A 21,111-nucleotide genomic window follows, 5' to 3' on the forward strand; every position below is an offset into this window, starting at 1 on the left:
TACGCCGCTTCTGGCAAACCAGAGCAGCACACAGAAACACCGTTTACCTTCCCGCCGGAGCGGTACCTATTTATCTACTTGCACTTTGACGTGCTTTCGAACTGCTAGGTGGGCAGCAGCAGGGACCAAGCAACGGGAGCTTACCCCGATGCGGGGATTCGAACCGCCGACCTTCTGATCAGCAAGTCCTAGGCTCAGTGGTTTAACCCACAGCGCCACCCGTGTCCCTACTGTTCTGGATACTGTGGTATAATACTGTGGTATAAATTTCAGCCCCCAAATTCTAACAGAATGTGTAAAGAACTGCACCATACATCGAAAGCTCTTTTATACCACTTGGACAGGTGTGGCTTCTCCAAAAGAACCATGGGAACAATAGTTTGTTAAGGGTGGTGGGAGAAATGTTAGGATGCTGTATTGTCTTCACAAAGCCATACTGTTCAGAGAGTGGTTTGGCAGTCCATCTCTCTTCTTATAGAACAACTGTAGTTCTGTGACGGCTGTAAGGCAGGCATCCCCAAACTCGGCCCTCCAGATGTTTTGAGACTACAACTCCCATGATCCCTAGCTAACAGGACCAGTGGTCAGGGATGATGGGAGTTGTAGTCCCAAAACATCTGGAGGGCCAAGTTTGGGGGTGCCTGCTATAAGGCAACTCTAAGCACCTTTAACAAACCACAGTTCCCAGGATTCTTTGAGGGAAGTCATGACTGTTTAAAGTGGCATGCGATGGGGCCATTAATGCAAAAACAGAACTGACTTATGATTCACGTCACACTGACACTGTCTGGAAATGGACTAATCCATGCATCCCTACATAAAACTTTATTTTTTCCCCAGCAGTGCCAAAAAACCCCCCAACCCATTTTTTGAGTGATATTTTGGGAGCTCTTCAAACAACCACAACAAAAAACACGTATCTATTTAAATAATTCTCAATTTCAGTTTCTCTTCCTGATATGATGAAACCCTGTCTGTCTACATAGGGTCAGGATAGCATTACATTCACTTTGTGATCCTTAATTGGGTGGAATAAGCACATGACTGATTCAGGGAAAATCAGCCCTGAGTGCTCACTGGAAGGACAGATCGTGAAGCTGAGGCTCCAATACTTTGGCCACCTCGTGAGAAGAGAAGACTCCCTGGAAAAGACCCTGATGTTGAGAAAGATGGAGGGCACAAGGAGAAGGGGACGACAGAGGACGAGATGGTTGGACAGTGTTCTTGAAGCTACCAGCATGAGTCTAACCAAACTGTGGGAGGCAGTGGAAGACAGGAGTGCCTGGCGTCCTCTGGTCCATGGGGTCACAAAGAGTCGGACACGACTAAACGGCTAAACAACAACAAACCCATATTTAAAAAGGGGGGGGGAGGAGAGTGCTGCAGATGTATCAAGTTGGGGAGGCAATGGCACTGAATTGGACTAACAGGGAGGTGCACAGCTGGCTGGGTTTTTTAACCTTAGAATAGGAAGTAAAGGAAATTGTAAGTGAAAGTGTCATATAATTTCCCCTACTTCCTATTTTCCGGTTTGAAAACCCAGCCAACAAAGTTCTGGTTGGCTCCCAACATATTTTTTGTTAATGGATCAGAATTCTTGGTACTTTCACTTAGAACTTACCATAGAATGATCTGGCATTTTCATAATCTTAAAGCAGAATGCTAAATTTGGAACCCTCTCTTTAAAAATGGCAGAAAGCAACTTTGCCATGTCTGCTAATTAGCAGCGTTGCACTTTCTGTTATCTCCAGCCCAGTCAAATACGTTACTTTATTCTTCTGTGCGGCCCAGAACTTCATTTTAGACAGGGATCAGGACACTGTGCCCTTTTGCGTGACCTGATTCTAATCATACACAATGAATTAATAATAAAAAAGAGATTTATATTACCCAAGGAAACCCAATTTTCCCCAGAACATGACCACAGCCTAATTATACCACTCTTCCTCATTTCTCTCTGGTCATCTTGAAAAAAGCCTTTTTCTTCAAACCCGCCCCCCACCTCACCACTTTAGTCCTCCTACTATTAGAAGATTTTCGTTTCGAGATATGAATGATATTTGAAAGCAAGGTAAGGCTATCATTTTTAAAGTTAGGATTAAACGTGTGGACACCGAAGTGTTTCTGAAAGTTTGACATGCATCTGGCATGAGGGGCAGAATATAAGAAGAGCGAAGGAACAAAAACTTTTCAGTTGGAACGAGGACAATGAGCTCAAAGGTATCAGCAATGCAGGCAGTTGTCTATGGAGTGTAGGGGTGAGGGACAAAATCAGGTCAGCTTGCACTTAAAGACAAGCATATGTAGTTTTCCCTTCCCGAAACAAAAATGCACCCCTCCTTTCTATTATTATTATTATTATTATTATTATTATTATTATTATTACTATTACAGTGGTAACTCGGGTTACAGACGCTTCAGGTTACAGACTCTGCTAACCAAGAAATAGTACTTTGGGTTAATAATGATAAATAATAATAATAATAATAATAATAATAATAATAATAATAATAATTTAATATTTGTACCCTGCCCATCTGGCTGGGTTTCCCCAGCCACTCTGGGCGGCTTCCAACAAAGATGAAAGATACACTAAAATGTCACATATTAAAAACTTCCCTGAACAGGGCTGCCTTCAGATGTCTTCTGAATGTCAGGTAGATGTTTATCGCTTTGACATCTGATGGGAGGGCATTCCACAAGGCAGGCGCCACTACCGAGAAGGCCCTCTGCCTGGTTAAGAACTTTACCTCAGGATGAGAACAGAAATCGTGCTCTGGTGGCGCAGCAGCAGCAGGAGGCCCCGTTAGCTAAAGTGGTGCTTCAGGTTAAGAACAGTTTCAGGTTAAGAACAGACCTCTGGAATGAATTAAGTACTTATCCCGAGGTATCACTGTATTATACCACCCTATACCTGGAGGCCTCAGGGCAGTTCACAGAAAAGATCACAATATATGAAATAAAAATAAAAACAATAACCCAATACCCCCCCCCCCAAAAGAGCCACCTTTTAAAAGGGTATAGGATGTCAATCAGGTCAACCAAAGGCCTGGTTAAAAAGGAACGTTTTTGCCTGGTGCCTAAAGTGTGTAATGAAAGCATCAGGCAAACTTCTCCAGGGAGAGCATTTCACAGAGGGGGAGCCGCTGCAGAGAAGGCCCTGTTCTTGTGTTGCCACCCTCCAGACCTCTCGAGGAGGAGGCCTATGAAGATGGGCCTCAGAAGGTGATCGCAGGGTCCGGGTAGGTTCATATGGAAAGAGGTGGTCCTTGAGGTATTGCGGTCCTGAGCCGTTTAAGGCTTTATAGGTCAAAACCAGCACTTTGAATTGGGCACGGAAACTAATTGGTAGCCAGTGCGGTCGGACCAGGATCGGTGTAATATGCTCCAACTCAGAAGGGCTCATCTTAGGCATTTAAGTGAATGTGCTTAAAGGAGGAGAGGCAAGGTTTTGCACCAGTAGGGTCCCTCCTTGATCTATGAACATTCAGAGGAATATGTGAACCGGCCCTTCGTGCATAGAAAATGGCATGCATGGCTTGTCTACATAATTGCAGATCCTGCTCTCTTTAAAATTTCGGGTTTGCGCTTGCCCAGGGCCTACTCACAGTCTACTGAACGTGCAGAATTCTGGGACACGGCCAACAGCTGCAATCTATCTCCCCCGCCCCCCAGATCACTCATGGTACATTGGTTGTCTGAAAGGGGATAATGATCTCTTTGGCGCACACCAACACAGTTCTGTTCTGCTGTGCAAAAGACAAGTTCAGACTTCAGCTGCCATCAGCGGGGTTAAAGTGGGATCATATAGGTTTAATGTGTTTTAGAGATAGGCCAGAGGTACGGCTAATGCAACTCAATATTATCTCTGCAAATATTAATTTAGCCGTGCTCTTTAAGTCACGGGAAAATCATGTACACATGCTGCACCCATCAATCTGATCCCACTATCGGGAAACTCTCTCTCCCCCAAAGACTCCCTCCTCAACAAAAATAATTTCTATGGAAAAATAAATACGCCCAAGTTTGCTCTGTTTATGTGTTTAGTGAATTCATTCCTTTTTTCCCTGCTCCAGTTTTATCAGCGTAAATAATCCATACAGTTTGCCTGGCTCAATTGCTTGACTGCATGCTGAGTTTCTAATAGCAAAAACCTTTCTCCCACTTGAAGGAAATCTAAGCATCAATCATTCAGGGATTCAGGCGGCAATCCTATACCCACTCACCTGGGGGTGAACCCTATTAAACTCAATGGGATTTACTTTGTGATGTGGATGTGCTCTGTCGGTAGAGCACGAGACTCTTAATCTCAGGATGTTGGGTTTGAGCCCTGTGTTGTGCAAGATTCCTGTATTGCAGGGACTTAACTAGATGACCAACTCTCATAGGAGTCTATGATTCTATGAGGAACTTCTGGCCCATGGACCTAATTAGGTCCAGCAGTGGGGTCTTGTTTGGACCTGAGGCAATTTCCCTGACACCACATCCATCTGCAACATCAGCTGTAGGTCAGGCAAGAACATGGCTGCGAAGTAACAGGGGCCTAAAGTGCACTTCCAATTATTCCTCAGCAAGCAAACGCTTGCTGACAGCTCTGATTGGCTGCGCTAAGAAGAAGAAGAAGAGTTTGGATTTGATATCCCACCTTTCACTCCATTTAAGGAGTCTCAAAGCGGTTAACATTCTCCTTTCCCTTCCTCCCCCACAACAAACACTCTGTGAGGTGAGTGGGGCTGAGAGACTTCAAAGAAGTGTGACTGGCCCAAGGTCACCCAGCAGCTGCATGTGGAGGAGCGGAGACGCGAACCCGGTTCCCCAGATTACGAGTCTGTCGCTCTTAACCACTACACTGCACTCGCTAGGGAGCTCCCCATTGGTTACAGTGTGGAGATTGTTATGTACTGAAGTTCTCACCCTGGGCCAGCAGGGGGATACTGTAGATAGTTTTCACTCAGGTCCACATATGCAAATAAGGGATTGAAAGTGATGTTCAGTGATTGGATAGTTACAGAAAATGGTTACTGTTGCGTTCTAGTGGAGCTCTATATAAGCAGGCTGGCTGAACCCTTCAGTTCAGTTCTGTTCTGGCCTGTGAATAAACAAGAGCTGTTTGAAGAATCGCTGTGTTGTCTGATATGTTCACCCACAACTTAACAGAGATTGAACCCCTTTGAAGTTTCTGCCTTATGTCACAATGGCGCTAGGTGGTTGGCAGGTGGGTATTCTTATCCTTATCCGCCTGTCAAAGTTGACCCCATATTCAGTGTTTTCAGAGAGCGAACCGCATGTGGACTCTGCATTCTTCTTCCTGGAAGAGGCCGATTCATACAGATGTTGAGACTAGCCTGTTCTGCTCGCTTTAAAATGCCCATGGAGAAAGCAGAGTCCATCTGAGCAGCAACTGGAATATGCAGAGAAGAATGGACAGGGAAACCTCAGACCTGTTGTTACCTGTTGCGTTTCCCCAGGAGAAGTTGCTCCCAGTCACACACTGCTCTCTCGTCTCTCATACTGCTTTAAATGTGTAGCGCAGAAGGGCCCAAGGATTCCCCATAAATGTTTCACATAATGTTTCTGCAGAACCTCAGCTTTTACAGTATGTAAAAAAGAAACTTTGCTATTATCTAACAAATACGAATTCAAACAATTCTTCCTAGCAGAATCCTGCTTGCCGTGTCAACAATTTCCATTTTTGTGTGTTGTCGTAGCGTAACTTGCTTCTTACGCAGCTGTTCAACAATTTCCATTCACTCCCTGGCTCTGTAAAACTGCATTAACAAAAAGTTGAAGTATTCATTTAAGGGGAGAGCAAGCTTTCCCCCAATTAAGCTGTGTTCTGATTATTTTTCTTCCTTAAATTATTGCCACGAGGTAGCGTATCAATTGCATTGCTGATTATATTGTACCACAAAATGGAATTTAATAACATATTTCTGTTCTTTCCTTCCAAAACCAGATCTGGTTTTATAAACTGCAAAATAATTCTCCTTGGAAGTATCCAAGTGCTAAGGATCTGTTTGCAGTAAATTTAATATCACTGTATAATTTGTATTAACTGGATGGAAGAGGTAATGGCATAATCATTTTTAGAGTGTTTAAATAGCACTGGATATTGATTCTAGTTGGGCCAAACTTCTAAGCTTTAATGGCAAAGCACATAAGCGCATGCAGCCATACCTATGAAACCTGGTTCAATTATTATTGTACTATATTTACTTAAAATATTTATATCTATACACTGCCTCTTTTCCTAAGAATGAATCTCCAAAACGGCTGGCAGTAAGAGAAAATTGAGACATATATAAAACAGGATTTTTTAAAAAATAAAATAAATGCTGTGATGACTTATGAAGGCACTGGGCATTGATGGGGACTGGTGGCTAGGGGGTGAGTGGAGTCAGTCTGGGTGGGGAGACATTTTGTCCAGGTCCCTCTCAAACCTGGTGGTGCCTCTGATAGCAATATCCCATAGAGCTGCTTTGAGTTCTATGGAGGAAAGAGGGAGGGTATAAATTAAAAACACCGGACAGGCGAGACCCAGGTTCAAATCTGCACTCAGACATTATACTCAGTAAGTGGCCTTAGCTAGCCTATTTGCGTGTTCAGACCCAGAAACCTGTCCCCTAAATAAATTCACACAAGACTCAAATTCTGGTTTTGGTTTTTGGCAGAATTTAGGCCACAACTTTATTGATTACAGAAAGTGAGTGGTTGCATAGGCTCTGGTTCGACTAGCTCCCTGCCATGCAGGTAGCACTAACCCAGGATTCCAGCATAGGTCAGCCAAGGGTGAACACCTGGATAGGCGAAAAGCCTGGCATGGGCCAACTCCGCCACCCAAATGTCACCCTGGACTAGGGTTGACCAAACCATCGAGTCCCTGGATTCCTTTAATGGAATATCCTTCACATAAGAATGGCGAGAACATTCTCCCATCCCTATCACCTGAACCAGAGCCTATCCACAACCTTACAAGTTGTGACGATTTGCTACACGGCAGGCGAAACCCAAATGGTAACAGCCAATCAGCCAAGTGGGGAAAATCCCTGCTGTGCCCCTGTCCCAACAACAGACAACACACGACGGCATAGGAAGGTCAAGTGCACAAACCCTAAAAGTAGGGAGAGGTGGGCGGGTGTTTCGAATGCATGCGCTGAAAGAGGAAGCTCTGGGTCACGTGCATGGGCATAAATAGGTCCCTCGAACCGTTTGGACTGCGTCCCATTGGCCAGATTGTACCCAGATTCAAGGGACCTACCAATCGGCTGTTGTGGCTTACCAATTGAACCCACACACAACACAGGGTGTCGGTTGTCCAGGTCTCACCTCTTTAAGGGAGGACCCAGTTTCACAAGATTGTTGTGAAGATATGGCAGCGGAAGGGCAGGGGAACAACTGTGCATGCCACCTTGAAAGGGTTATAAATATGAATAACCAATAGTGGTTTATCACTGATATTATTTTGTAAATATTACTTTATACTTCCTTACAAGTCAGATTTCAGCCTTAAACCTCAGTGTCGAAGACTGCACTGATCAATCAGCCGAATCTACATTTTATGCCCCAGGACTTCACTGGGAGCCTTAATGACAACAGGCTGATGTTAAATTTGGGGTGCATTATTCATTGCATCATTTGCAGATTAAACACTTGGTATCAGCTCCACTCTCAAGAAGAGAGGGCATAAAGCTGACGTATTACACAAAGCAATAATCCTCTATTGAGACATCGTACAATAGCGCTGGTAACATTAGTAGGCAATATTTATTATAAACAAAAGGCGCTATTGAGGTTTTCAGCTCATTAGAGGGAGGTCTGGGCAGATGACTGCATTATGGGAAATCTAAAGGGTTATGAAAGGAAAGATTTGTTTATCCACAAATGCATCCTCATAGATAAATTTGGAAGATCATTAGGCATTTTTTAAAAAGGAACTGTAAAAAGGAATTTGTATTCTTTATTGGCGATGCTGGATCTTTAGCAGGGGAACAGGCAATAAGCACAGAAAAACAAGAAATAGTTTTTAGCTTGAGGACACTGTGTAAACCACTAATTTCCATACTGTTTCTGAGGTTTCCTGAGAAGCTTTAAAGGCAGCAGAGGAGAATCTGAGACTCACTAGATGTTGTTGGGCTCCAACTCTCATTCGCCCCAGTTTGCATGGCCAAGGATGATGGAACCAAGGACAGGAGAATCTGTCAAGTCCAGTCTCTATTTTCCCCATCCTAAATTCAGGTCTAATATGCATTTTGCTTGAAATGCACATTTTTTGCAAAGCAATATTTGCTAGTATGATGCATTTTTTGTACGTTGCATTTTGACTAGAGAACTGCATTGCAAAATTTGGGGAAATGAGGATGACTGTTTCAGTTTTCCTGTTGTTTTGGAAAGTGTGAATTAGGTAAAGGTAAAGGGACTCCTGACCATTAGGTCCAGTCGTGGCCGACTCTGGGCTTGCGGCGCTCATTTCGCTTTATTGGCTGAGGGAGCTGGTGTACAGCTTCCGGGTCATGTGGCCAGCATGACTAAGCCGCTTCTGGCGAACCAGAGCAGTGCATGGAAACGCCGTTTACCTTCCCGCCGAAGCGGTACCTATTTATCTATTGGCAGTTTGTTGTGCTTTCAAACTGCTAGGTTGGCAGGAGCAGGGACTGAGCAATGGTAGCTCACCCTGTCGCAGGGATTCAAACCGCTCACCTTCTGATCGGCGAGTCCTAGGCTCTGTGGCTTAACTCACAGCTCCACCCGCGTCCCTGTGAATTAGGTAGGTTTGCCTTTAATTGCAAACTGAATCAAATTTCTCCTCCATCTCTAAGTAGTCAAGAAACAACAGTTAGAGGGCCGCAGACTGACCACTCCATTCACAAGTCTCCCTGTTTGTGATCTATGAATGGGGCCAAGAAATGGGTGGATTTCCTGTGATGCATTGCTGCAGAGGAATGTTGACTATGTAATCTGGGGTCCCCCCAAGTGGCCCTATAGGGGCTAGCCAACATGGTGTATGAATTGGCTGCCCACCCTCAAAAAGACTTCAGAGGTGTTAAGCAAATCTATTATTTCTGCCTTTCAAGTCACGCTAGGCAAATTCATTTCCCAGGAGGTGGAGGATTAACTAGTAGACTGGGTTTTTCTCCATCTTCCTTTCAACACTGACTGCACTGGAAGACACGTAATGAACTAATTATATAAATCAAGATTTTGGGGGCAGCCTACTTATTTTGTGTCTGGTTTACAGATACAGGAAATCTGGTGATGGAATGGCTTTGCCGCTTCAAATACAGCTGGGGCTGTGGGATACACTTTGAATGACTCCCTCTGTGAAAAAAAACTCTCCCTAAAAGATAAAAGTAGTTCAACAAGGAATGAGCCCAATATGCCTTTAAAAAACAAACAAACACGTTTACATTGTGAAATGTTCAAAATGGGGACAAAACGACAGGACGAGTATGACAGCCTCAGGATTCTGACCACCTCATTCTGCCACAGGTGGAGACTAGGGGTGCATTCAGACATGGGGACTGTAGCATTAGATTTCCTGATTATAACGCCAGTCCTTCTTCCCCAGATCCCAATGTTCTCTTTTCACTTTATTTATGTGTTGTGCTGTGTTAACTGTGGCTCATTGATCAATATACCACCATGTTACGCTAAAGTTCCAATGGTGGGAGGAAACTGCATGCCGGAATACAACCCCCGCTTTTGTCGTATGAAATTACAATGCAAAACCTGTATGATTTTCCAGGTTTAACTTGTTTGCAAATGGATTTTTTTTTAATGGAAGCGAACAATACGGAAAAGAGCACCAAACTTCCTTTACATTCTGTTGGGTTTCCAGAAGCAGCATTTACATTGTGTGAAAGATGACACAAAATGTGGAAATTGCCAGGTAAGGAAACATCAGGAAAACAGAATGAAGTGTTGCCTGAATGTCGCCTATGCCTTGACCCTCAAGAGCAGGAATGTACCATATCAGCAAGTACTAGCTCCAACATAGGTTTTACCGATCGGATAGGACAAAGTTTCACATTTCAAAGGCACACAATAGCCTTCTTTAGTCATTCAACTTCCAAGGAATGAGTGGGAGAGCAGGATTGAGCCCAATGGCCTTCCCCATTCCGTCAGTCTCCATGTGTATGCAAATGTGTGTAGGTGTACATGCTGAACAGAGTCTTTGACCTGGGTGAAAGAAAGCCTAGTTTCGCTCCTGGCTGGGGGCCAGATAGAAAGGTTTAGAGGGCCACATTTGACCCCGGGACCTGATGTTCTCCAACCTTGGTATTGCTACTGTTGAGAAGAACCACCTCTTATTGGGAAGGCTAGTCATCTAAACTCATCACAAGTGCACCTAAATTCTAGTTTTGAACCAACTGTTAACTTCCAGAAAGTTCTGAAACCATTCATTAATTTCAAACAGCAAAACCCAGCAGTGAAGCAGCAGACCCAACCCACCATATTCTAAAAGAATCCAGGATTCACCCTCCTCCAACTCCCATTAATGACAGAATAACCCACTACTGATTTGGCTTGGGACTGGAGCTCCAGTTGTTAACTTTTGCAAGTGGGCAAATATTAGAAAAGTTAAGATAAGAAAGTAGGGCTTGGAAGCCTATTTTCTTCTCATTTCTGCATTGCATGTGGCATAAAAATAGATTCCTTTTGTTTCCGTAATGGATTTTACAAAGCAATCGCAGTGGGCTGGCAGCTCTGCAATCTGACAAAACAAATATTTCTTTTCACGGAAAAGTACATATGAGTTCCCACCACCCCCATCACCCAAAAAATCTCGTGAAGCTTTTCAGAACCCAGCACACGTCCTTTCCTTTTCGCAACTCATTTTCCCCTCTTTTTGTGACAACCGAGGCAATAATTCACAGCTCACTGGGTCTCCTAAATAACCCCCTTTATATTTACATGGTAGGCACCTCCCATTACCCAGCAGGAATCAGCTGTACTGGCAGCCAGTCATTACACATTCTTAAGATGCTGGAAGTTTAACATACCCCTTCCCTAGTTAGCATCTTTCTTTTCTTTTCATTCATTCTTTCTAATAATAATAATAATAAATTCCCCTCACGTGGTTACTATCTTAAAACCAAACAACAACATAACTGTGCCATTTTGCAATTTTCAAGCGTTTGCTTCTCTGGGCCTCATCCAGACTCCCACATTAAAGCTCAGATGTGTTTCATCATGCCAAAGACTGCTACTTCCCTTCCCTCCCCCTCCACCTCTATAGGAGATTAAATGAGGCACTTGAGTTTCTTTGCGAAACTTTTCTAAGTGTCGACTTGCTCAGCCTTACGCACTGCAGTTAATTTAATCCAGAGGCATTCAGGAGTCTGGGAAAGAACAACACTTTCACCCGTCGCTAAATAACGAGAGCTTTCTTGAGAGGCCAAAAATGAACTTGAAAAGGAAAGGGGGGGTATCTATCTGTATATACAGTACATGAAAGATACATTGTTTGGTTCCAGAAAAGAGTTCTTTAAAAACCAATTTAGCAGTTGGTATGGAGGATTAACTACTAAGATTCCTGGGTTCAGACAGATTTCTTATCAACCCTAATTTTGTCCTGGATTTTGAAAAGGACCTTAATTTAAATTGTATCTTGGTGTCTCCATATGTCTGCCAGTGTCAACTACCTGCCTCTACATCTCCTACATCTGGTATCAGCCACACCAGGTGCCTAAAGCCACGTAATCCTCAGATCTTGGGGTGCAGCACCACCTACTGAACCTGCACCCATTCCAGTGTCCATAGAAAGCCGCAGAGAGAAAGCATATTCTTTACTCCTCCCCTCACAACCTTCAATCAACTTAAGTGACTCCTATGAACCCATCTGTCTGTAAGTTTGGAAGTTTTGTACCTAAGCGCCCCTTTCTCAGGCCTTCTATATCCATACCCACAAAGCACAAGGGGGGGGGGGTAGAGTGATTTTTATTTGACTACATCCTTTTAAAAAAACAACCTATAATTGCTGTTGGGGGAAGAACAAATGCAGCTATCATTCTGTAATTTGCTTCAATACCTCAAGAAGGACAACCATGCCTGAAAATTTCATCCAATTTTGCCAGAAAATTAAAAACGTTAAAGACACCCAGCTGAAGAGGTCCTAGATGGATTTTCCTGTAATATGATAAGCTTAATCTACTATGGAGAGGCTACCATGCCTGCAAATTTCATCCATTTCTCTCCAAAGGGAAAAAGAGACCTATTTTATTAGTGAACCGGGTGGGAACTGGCACTTTGTTTTTCTTGAAGCGGAATTGACCCTGAGTCAAATTGAGCAGAATACAAAGTACCTGGGCAGTGGCGTAGCGTGGGTTGTCAGCACCCGGGGCAAGGCAAGTAATTTGTGCCCCCTAACCCGTGGATTTTGCGCCCCCTAACCCATGGAGCGCCCCCCCAGATGTTGCGCCCGGTGCGGCCGGCCCCCCTGTACCCCCCATGCTACACCACTGTACCTGGGGAAGAGGTGAGCTGCTTCCCAAAGTGAAGATTCTAGGTCTGAAATGCATCTTGAGGTTGGTGTACAGTCACTCTTATTAAACAATCCTCTGAGATACTAATTGCTTGAGTTACTAGTCATCCATGAAGCATATGCCGAGCACATTCAAAATGGTTCAGAATTATCTCCCTAAGTCATAAATCTTTCATAGGTACAATTATGAGTGAACAGTGGTAGAAAAAGCACATTCAACAGTTGAAGTCAGGTTGGTTTACTGAAATAAAATTGCAAAATTAAATTTAGATGAACTTAATTAAAAGGGGAGAATTAATTTAATATGGACATTCATCACATGCCCATTGAAGCCCTTTCTTGTGTCAAGAAAATATATTGAAGCGTGAATTCAAAAGCCACATAAATGCTGAAGTGAAGTGTGAAGGGATGGACAAATAATGTAGTCTTGCTATGCGCGCATGATGTGGGTGCCACAACCCCCAGTCAAGTTACTGAAGAAATAATACCCTTTTAAGAGACTGTTGACTCAATGTGTGGTGGCTGGTGCCCATTGAGGGTGCCGTGGCAGAAGGCAGGGAAACCAAACAGTAGGTGAAGCCAGAGCCATTGAGAGGCAGAACCAACTCATTCTAATTTTGTCCCCATTCTCCTCCCTGCTGAATACTGCAAAGGCAACACTGAGACTAAGGAAAAGGAAGCTGACAACCCCCCAGGACTGATGGTAAGTAGGAAGGCAGGCAGGTAGGGGCTGGCTGATTGCAGAGTGAGGCCTTTGAAACAAGCCTCCATTGATCTCAATGGAAGTGTTGCTAGGGAACATGGTGAAAGGCTAATTTAAAATGGTACAGTCCTTCCAAAATGGTACTGTGCCAGTTTTCACTTGAAAACTTTTCATTGTTTGGAATGCCCATCCCGTGTTAATATCTGCCGACTCAGAGAGAAGGGGCCCCCCACCACCACATTTCTTTGAGTTGCTAAGGTTTAACCTGGGTAGGAGAGGCCAGCATGGAGGGATGGTGCAGAAGATCTGCAGCCGAAATGGGGCAGAACAGCAGTGGCACAGATGCACCAGGGGGAGCAATGGATTGGCTCAGCTGGTGCCCCTGTACAGTCCTGACCTCACTGCTTTCCTACTGCCTGACTCTTGCACCATCCTGGTAAGTGGGAGTAATGCCAGAGTCGGGAGGGCAGCTCTGCAGCATCAAACCATGACACTGGCTGCTCCTGAACATGGGACATGATTCTCATAACAGAGTGAACAATCCACTCCATTTTCCCCTTTATTCCAGCAGGTGTGTGTGTGTGAAGGGGAGGGGGGTTGTTGCCTCTTAAACAACTGGAAAGAGGTTGTCCCCCTCCTTAAATCTACTTAAGGTGACCACTTACACACTTAGGGTGGACACATGGAAAAAAGAGGAATGCATCACCAAAACAAAAAGGCAGTGCAGAATATGTTTTTGATTAGCATCTGCTTTGCACATGCCAATTTAAAGGTATATATGCAGGCACAGAACTACTGCTATGATTTAAATAGAAACAAAAGGCCCCTCACCCTAGAGGGGAAGACTGGGACCAGGCGAGCTGCTCAACCTGCTTATCTGGTGCTAACCAGCAGTTAAGACAAACTTCAAGGCCCCTCCAGCCATCCCATCTTGGAGTTCCTTATCTCCAAACCAGAGAGCCCTTCAAGCAGAGGACTCATTCAAACAGAGAATGCTCTCTGCACAGTGGGACACATGGCCACCTTGGAACTACTGCAACTCATCCAGAAACCTGCCAGCAGATCCTGATCTATCTTCTTGCCTCTAACTCAAGGTATATCCTGATAGATTTGGACCTCTTTTCTAAGTAAGGAAACAGGCAACTGAACTTCAATATTTTTACACTGTAAACCAACCTGTGATCTTTGGCGGTATATAAATTGAATAAATAATAAGAATAAGACCTTAAAGAATTAGCAACAGATCAGCGCTGCTATGAAGGCATGCCATCGCCATCTGTCAAGGGGAAACATCGATTTTTCCATGTGTCTTTACTCCCCATAAACACCAGGCATATCTCTCTAGCTCTTACCACTGATCCTTAATCGGTTGGCGTTGATGCTGCCATACGGGCTGACCTCGGCTCAGATGCAGGCAAACCTGTTGAAGAGAGAGGAGAGAAGGATATGAATGAAATAGATGCTTGTTTTCAAACTTCAATATGCTAGGCACACATGGGAAGTGTGGCTTGTCAATGGCTGGAATGAAGTTTAATGATGAAACCAGGGCTGTCTTAAGCATATGCGGTGCTGGGGTGCAAAGATCCGCCAGGCGCCCCCCCCCGGTTGCCCAGTCCCAGGCATGCAGGAAGGTGGAGCCAGCCGGCCGCCTCAGCGTCTCGCTGGCTCAGTTGCCCTCAAACTCATGCCGTAGAGCCACCTGCAGCAGAAGAGCCTGCCATGGCGCCTTGACCGATGGGCAGGCTCTTCCCCGGACTCAACTCTCGAGCCCCGGACTCTTGGCCTGACGCCCCTAAGAGCCCAGCGCCTGGGTGCCCCGCACCCCTAGTGCCTATGGGTAAGAAGGCCCTGGATGAAACCACTAAAAGAGGGAAAGGAACACCCACAACAATCACACGCCACTACAGAACCTGGCTACTGATTTCCCAGAGAGTATTTTGATTAGAGGCACTGTGCCCTGATGCATGCAGTCGCCACCACTCAACCAGGAAGGAACAACAGAGCACGGCATGGTTAGTTTTAATAAAGAGCATTAAAAGATATATACAAAAAAATTAAAGGTCAGCACAGAGAGGGACAATAAAGTACCAATTATTTCATTAAAATCCCCAAGACGCCTCCAAGTTCAGAGAAATTTCATTCCTCTCAGTTCTCCTTTGGGAATCTTTCTTCAAATATCAGAAAACAAGGATAAAGATCTGGCATTTTGCATCTTTAAAAATAAAAGCAAGGAGCATGCACTATGCCACATGCGCATTCTAATAAAAGGATGTTTTGACATAAATAATTATGATCGTATTATGTAGGGCCTACACGCAGGCTGAGGGATGTTGCTGCTCATCCAACCAAGGTCATACCTGCACCACTTTTAAAGCACTCTTACACCACTTTAATATTCCTGGTTCCCTCCCGAGAGAACCTTGGGAACGGCACTTGGTTAAGGGTGTTGAGAGCTGTTAGGAAAGCCCTCACAGAGCTCCAGTTTCCAGCACTCTTAATGAACAAAAGTTCCCAGCATTCTTTGGGGGAAGAGCATTCTGTGGATGTGAGGTGGGTTCTCTGGGCATTTCACATAAACAATAAAATACAATTCACAATCAAGAGAACATGAAACAAACCGCAAAAACCCCAGCAACTCGCCCACCCTCCCCAGCTAAAATAAGCATAAATACCTGCAGCTAAAAGGGTAAAACCAGCATGAAGCTGAGCATGGGGACAACGGTGCAAAAAAACCGACACAACCAGTGGATTCTAATACAAAGAGCAGTGGTTCTCTTCACCTGCTGCCAAACAGGGTGCCACCACTCAAAAGGCCTTCTCCTTAGGTGCAGTCCACCTCACTTTATTAGGTGGGGGAACCTAAGACGGGCCTCCAAAGAAGAGATCAAGATTCAGGCATGTGTGTATGGGGCAAACTGAGCCTTCATGAAACACAATTATCCTTCAACATTCTCTGAATTTTGCCAGGCCGTTATCCAACCAAACAACGCATACAAAAATGCATATATTGAGGGGAAATGGGCACAAATATGCATACATTAGTGAAAATAGCCTCATCTGCACTATGAATCAAAAGCTATAGCACAACACAGCGGGAGGCAGTGGAAGACAGGAGTGCCTGGCATACTCTGGTCCATGGGGTCACAAAGAGTCGGACACGACTAAACGGCTAAACAACAACATAGCACAACAACTTTAAATAGTCAGGACTTCCCCAAAGGAATCCTGGGATCAAAAGTTTGTTAAGGGTGCTGAGTTGTTATTCCCCCACCCCCAAATTAGAAAAAGGTTACTCTTAGAAAAGCTTCTACAGTTGCTTACTGTTATTCAGAGAGTGAATCTTAGAGGCACAGACCTGCCTTTGGCTATGAGTGAGAGTGAATACATCACTGGTTTATTTCTTCTTCAATTCCAAGGCTACCTGAGTTGTTACCTGGTCAGCTGTGCTTTGTTTTACAAAATGATTGGTCAGGATTTTGGAAGTGTTACTCATTCAATAGTATAACATCATTTTTAAAAAGATTGGCTTTTAATGTCAATGTTTGTACTGTATTTGATTTTTTATTCTGTATACTGTTCTGAAATTATTAATTTTGTTGTCTTTGAGTTCAGTTTGGTATATTGCTAAATCTGTTTTGTATTGTATTTGACCTGCACTTTGTAGGTTGAACCCTGTGTTTTTTTATATTGTATATTGTACATTGGTTTGAGCTTTTGTTTGTTTGATAATCAATCTTTGTATTGTATGTAGTTTTGATATTCTTTCATATGGTACTTGTCCTCTGCTTTGTGCAATGTTCTGAAAATCTGTTATACTGTATTTGATTTTCTGTACATCGCTTTGAGAGTCTTTTAATACAGTGGTGCCTCGCAAGACGAAATTAATTCGTTCTGCGAGTTTCTTCGTCTTGCGGAATTTTCGTCTTGCGGAGTGCGGATGCACCCTGGTATTAACGGTTGTAAGAAAAAGGAAACAAACTCGCAAGACGTTTCGTCTTGCGAAGCAAGCCCATAGGAAAAATCGTCTTGCGAAGCAACTCAAAAAACGAAAAACCCTTTCTTCTTGCGCGTTTTTCGTCTTGCGAGGCATTCGTCTTGCGAGGTACCACTGTATAAAGCAGTTAATAAATTTACTAAATTTTACGCACACACACACACCTTTTTACTTCCCTTGGTTTCCAAATAATGCCTTCAGCCACTCTGGAAGGAAAGTATAAAGAGATTCCTTATGCCAAGTGACCATGTGCTTGTTGAGGAGAAAAATGTAGTACATTAGAGCTCATTTTTGGGGGAAGACCATTTGAGAACAAGAGCTGGCTGGACCCAGACTGATATTTGTGATTAAGTACTTAACCCGAGGTACCAAGGTATGAGTACTTAATTCGTTCTGGAGGTCTGTTCTTAAACTGAAACTGTTCTTAACCTGAAGCAACACTTTAGCTAATGGGGCCTCCTGCTGCTGCCGCACCGCCAGAGCAGGATTTATGTTCTCATCCTGAAGCAAAGTTCTTAACCAGAGGTAATATTTCTGGGTTAGCGGCGTCTGTAACCTGAAGCGTATGTAACCCGAGGTACCACTGTAAAACATTTATAAACAAGGTGGCCCCCTTTACAAGAAATTTGCCATGATTTTCCAAAGATGTCTGTCATGGAGTGCAACAAGGACCATCTGCAGTAGTATTTTGATGCTGTAGTCAATCTTGGTTTGCACTGATAATTATTAGGGTTGCATGTTATTAGTGTTATTATTAGTGCTATGTTTGTCCCTGCTTTCCTGTTGCTTGTCCTGCTACGAGTTTAGGTTTGCTACCGATTTGTGATTGCCGGTACCTGCGCTATCCCCATGTTTTGTGATAGCCACTGTGCTACAGACAAAGAAAATTGCTCAGCATCCCTGCCTTCATGTCAGCAAAACTTTTGGAAAAAATCACCTGCAGAAATGGGGGGCAACCTTATGTATGCTACAACAGTGGCAAGAGTCGTGTTAGCACAAGGATGGCAGAATGAGGAAATCCCAAGGAAAGAACAGTGGCAAGAAAAATTGATGAGCTATGCGGAAATGGCCAAATTGACATACAAACTGCGAGATAAGGACAATTGTGACTTCAAGGAAGAATGGAAACTTTTAACAAATTACTTAAAAAGACAACAAAATGATCTGGAGTCCTTGGCAGGTTTTGAATAAACATGGTGTTATGTACTGAGCTGAATAGGATCCAAAATGCAGCAGTCTGATTGGTCCTAGAACAATACGACCCAGAATGCAGCAGTCTGATTGGTACACAGAAGCCACCCAATCCATCTCCATGTGGAAGTGAATCCGCAGCCTGATTGGCCTACAGGAGAATTCCGGAATTAGCCAATCACGTGGGGCCCATTGTGTAAATAATGTATATAAAGCAGATATTCTGGGGGAACTTTCATTCCTCCTCACCACTATGAGCTGAATAAAGAGCATGAAATCCACTCTCGACTCCGAGTATATTTTACACCCACAAATTTATTAGTTGAACACATGATAGATAAGGCAAGGATACGTACAATTTTATAACATGCAGAGAACAATATGTGCAAAGAAATCAGAGAGGGGAGCTGAGGGAAGTCCTTGGGGGGGGGGAGAGGGAGGGATGGGGGGGAAAGGGGGGAAATAATGTAGTTGATTATTTGGACTGATAATTTGTTATGTTGAAGTTTGCAGGTTAATTCTCTGGCATCTCCGGACTTGGAACCCTAGAGATCCATTGACTCATGCTCATGCAGACACAGAAAGAAATTAATACCTTTTTTAAAAAAAAATATGAAAGCAATATTATATGTGTGCTCTCAAAATCTGATATGACAAGAGCGGAGCGGAGCTGCACGATCACGGTAAGAGAACTCTGCAATTTAAAACTTTTATGCGCCAGGGTGGTCGGGGAGTGAACTATGTTTAACATTGGATTGCTTTTAATGCTGTAATATACATAGCAGCTTCGAGGGCTTTGCTATCAAGAAGACATACCTACAAGTGTAGAGGGTCGTGTAAATCTCTGCAGGATCTGGTACAGTGACGAGAGCCCTCCAACGAACAGCAATTTAAGCAAATGAACAAGGAGCTGCGGTCTGGTTTCATCAGCAGAGTGGTATATCTTGCCAGGGAACGGCATAGGAAGAGGAGGCAGCCGCCAGGGAACATTTTTGTGGATGAGTTCATCTTCATGCTCAAAAGACAGCAATACGGCCCACCAGTACAATTAGTGTTCCAGTGATCCGAATCAGCTTCTGCATCTCTGGAGATAACACTTGACTCATCCTAGGCAAATGCAGGGAAAATGTGGGGCAAGTGAATTCACTTCCTTTACTTTGTCGTCGAAAGACATATGTTGAAATAGATTCAACGCCAGTCCTGCTCAGAGGAGACGCATTGAAGTGAATGGATATGACTAGGAAAGGATAAAACTTACAGCCTGTAATGCTTTGAAAGAGAATATGATGAAAATGATGTATAGATGGTATATTTGGTAAAAGGTACCCCTGCCCGTACGGGCCAGTCTTGACAGACTCTAGGGTTGTGCGCTCATCTCACTCTATAGGCTGGGAGTGAGTCCGCAGACACTTCCGGGTCACGTGGCCAGCGTGACAAGCTGCATCTGGCGAGCCAGCGCAGCACACGGAACACCGTTTACCTTCCCGCTGGTAGGCGGTCCCTATTTATCTACTTGCACCCGGGGGTGCTTTCGAACTGCTAGGTTGGCAGGCGCTGGGACCAAACGACGGAAGTGCACCCTGCCGCAGGGATTCAAACTGCCGACCATGCGATCGGCAAGTCCTAGGCACTGAGGTTTTACCCACAGCGCCACCCGCGTCCCCTATAGATGGTATATTACACCAGTGAAATTAGCTAAAATGTATAAGACAAATAATAAATGTTGGAAATGTAAAGAAAAAGAAGGAACATTTTATCATATGTGGTGGGAATGTAAAAAAGTAAAGAACTTCTGGAAAATGATATATAATGAGATGAAAAAGATGTTGAAATACACATTCTTAAAAAAAACCAGAAGCATTTTTATTTGGTATTATAGGTCAGGACATTAATAGGCAAGATGTTAAATTGTTTTTATATGCAACAACTGTGGCAAGAGTATTATTAGCCCAGAAATAGAAACAAGAAGAAATTCCGACAAAAGAAGAATGGCAGACAAAATTAATGGACTATGCAGAATTGGACAAAATGACATGAAGGATTCGAAACCTGCGGGACCAGAGATTTACAGAAGATTGGAATAAGTATCTGAATTATTTGAAGAGCAACTGTAATCAACAAATTACGCTAGTAGGACTACAATAAGTTTTGTAAGGAGAAATATACGAAGTGTTACAAAGTATAAAAAGATAGAGATATTGGTTATGAGTTTGAAATGTAATAGGGAAGATAAGAAATGCATACTGAGAGATTAGACTGGAAAATTTTCAGACAGGATTGATGGAAGTCAAAGATTTGAATAAGACGTAAAAGTATATTTAATTACTCTTGAAAATGATATGTTAAAAAAACTAATAAAAATTATATTTAAAAAATGAAGGGAATGGTTATGACAAGATTAGGTCCATTACGTGTACAGGTCGGTCTACTCTATTCTGGGTAGGATTTAGTTGGGGGGAAAACCCATTGTCCCTTCCTTTAGGAGATTCTTTTCAACTCTGAATATGTAGCTAGGCTAGAGTAGATGTTGGCCTCCAGTTGTCTGCAGAGCCTTACTCTCATCAGCCCCAACCAGCATGGCCAATGGTCACCAGGACACCTGTAGTCCAACAACATTGGATACATTGGGTACAGTTTAGCCACCACAATCTACATTGCATTACTAAGGGTTTTTATTGTTGCGTGGCGAGTTCCCGCTTCCTGCCATCGGAAATAAAAACGCATCATACCAATATTTTAGGT

At 43.6% G+C, this 21,111-nt stretch overlaps 1 protein-coding gene across 1 annotated transcript in view; it reads right to left on the bottom strand.

Annotated features, from left to right (window-relative positions):
* SEMA6D (semaphorin 6D) overlaps positions 1 to 21,111 on the bottom strand; it is a 418,773-nt gene that overhangs the window by 250,271 nt on the left and 147,391 nt on the right. The window contains exon 3 of the mRNA XM_081888455.1: positions 14,537 to 14,604. The gene's annotated coding sequence lies outside the window, so the exon portion shown is untranslated. The remainder of the gene's footprint in view (positions 1 to 14,536; positions 14,605 to 21,111) is intronic.

This window comes from Podarcis melisellensis (genome assembly GCF_964234715.1).
Source record: "Podarcis melisellensis genome assembly, chromosome: 14".
In the NCBI taxonomy this organism is placed as follows: domain Eukaryota; kingdom Metazoa; phylum Chordata; class Lepidosauria; order Squamata; family Lacertidae; genus Podarcis; species Podarcis melisellensis.